The 2,059-nt window shown below is 24.6% G+C and overlaps 1 protein-coding gene and 1 long non-coding RNA gene across 3 annotated transcripts in view; one reads left to right on the top strand and one right to left on the bottom strand.

Annotated features, from left to right (window-relative positions):
* The window catches only part of LOC100169635, a 39,924-nt gene that overhangs the window by 24,219 nt on the left and 13,646 nt on the right, over positions 1–2,059 (top strand). The gene's annotated exons all lie outside the window — the stretch shown is intronic.
* LOC115033664 overlaps positions 1–2,059 on the bottom strand; it is a 7,174-nt gene that overhangs the window by 4,449 nt on the left and 666 nt on the right. The gene's annotated exons all lie outside the window — the stretch shown is intronic.

Genomic DNA, 2,059 nt, shown 5'->3' with positions numbered 1-2,059 from the left:
CAGTAGTTTCGGTGTTCATCCCGGACAAACATTGTGACTCAGTATTTTTGTATGTAAATATTAAATAATAAATAAAAAAAAAAATTATTTTATTATTTTTATTTAATAATAAATAGTTAAGTAATATTAAATTAATATTTAAAAAATGTATATAATATATTAGGTTTTAGAGTTTTTGGTTACAATATGAACTATTTACGTGAAACCTTGTTTTACATTTTTAATTGTTAGCTATAAAATTTAAAATTGTCCATTTGATGAACTTTAAATGTTTATAAAAACGTTTAATCATCTTACCTATGTATTTTTAATTTTTTGTAAGTGATATTAAAACAATATGTGAGGAGCCTTGTATTCAATTGTCAAGATTTTTGACCCAACAAATATATATTTATATATATTGACATTTATAGAAAAAAAAACTAAGAAATTTGAAAATGTCCATAAACAGCTCAGAACGAGTTTTGGTAAAACATTTTGATAATTTTATCAAGTATAGAAAATGACAAAATAAACATAATATGATTATTATTCACCAAAAACCGAAATAGATTTCGGTGAAAACCGATTTTGCATAAAAAAATTCTCGTTTTCCCATATTTTTTTTTTATTTTTCTCGGCGCTTTTGAAAACTACTGGAAATTTTCATCTTCATTTTAAATCAAAGCATTATTTCGACTGCTTGTTGCGTACATAGACACAAAAAAAAAAATAAAAACACACATCATTCACTCATTGTAAAATCAGTACATTCATCGCTCCACTCAGAGTCCAAAATTTTCTCAACTTAGGTACCTATTGATTTGTTTCAAATATTCTAAGTATTAAAATAAATCCAGCAGCAGCAGATTTTCTTTTATATCAAGTGAGGAAGTGGAGTTCTGCTTTAGATAACCCCAGACACCAATAATTTATTTATTTTATCAGTGCCTAAAGAAAAAAAAATTACTTCAAAGTATAGATATTTTTAACATAACAAGTTTTTAATGCATAAACTTTAGTATCATAAACGTCAAATTAAAAATATTTATTTTTTTCACATAATTCTATTCAGACCATACAGTTGAATTTATTAATACGCAATTTATAAGTGAAATAATTTAACTATCTTTTAAATTCTAAATCAATGTACGAATAATAATATACAGGTTGTCGCGTGAGGATATACATTTATACCATTAGCCGTAGTAGAGAGGGACTCGCCAACAGTCGAAAGCCGGTTTTTTGCTATTTTACTTGTAAACTAAAAATATGAGTAAATATCATAAGATTAATGAACATAAAATGTTGAAAGGTCAATATTTTCAGGAAATTAAACTGTATAAAATGGCTTACTTAAATTGTTTCAAAAACAAAAAAATACAGTTCTTATTTTTTTACCAAAAAAATTAACTAATTTAAAAATAAAATATAAGTAGGTAGTCCTTGACTCTGTGAGTCTAATAAAAAAACAGATCTATGATAAATGTATTATCTCAGGGGATATCTTAATAATGGGTAAATCCTCGCGGACATTCTGTATATTCTTAATTTCTACCTAAAATAATTATGAAACTTATTAGGCGGTAGGTAAGGGTGATTACTTATGTGTGATGTATATAATATTATGCGTACATGTATGGATTTAACAAAAAAATACTTGAGTCTAAAATAATGAACAACGAAATTGAGTAAATATTTGTTCGCAAAAATACTGCGATTATTAAGTTAAAAATAACAATGCGTTGCTAGTCATTATCTATAATACAAATTATTGCTAATTATTACTACATAATATAATTAATAACTATTATGTAACATCATAATAATTATTCAATAAATCTAGACGATTAAAAAACTTATAATTATTACAATTTTTCGTTATTTCAATTTGATAGTTAATTTCGTTGTTAAGAAAAAAAAATATTGAGTTTGTGCATTTGATGTTATAATGTAATGTACGAGTAATAAAACTTGAAAATATTATTTTGGAGAAAAAAAAAGTCATTCACCCGTAATGGTCAGCGTATTATTATAATATGAACACGACAACACGTATTCATTATCGGTGTATAATCAA

This window comes from Acyrthosiphon pisum, chromosome A1 (assembly GCF_005508785.2).
Source record: "Acyrthosiphon pisum isolate AL4f chromosome A1, pea_aphid_22Mar2018_4r6ur, whole genome shotgun sequence".
Classification (NCBI taxonomy): domain Eukaryota; kingdom Metazoa; phylum Arthropoda; class Insecta; order Hemiptera; family Aphididae; genus Acyrthosiphon; species Acyrthosiphon pisum.
This window is presented reverse-complemented; position numbering and strand designations above follow the sequence as displayed.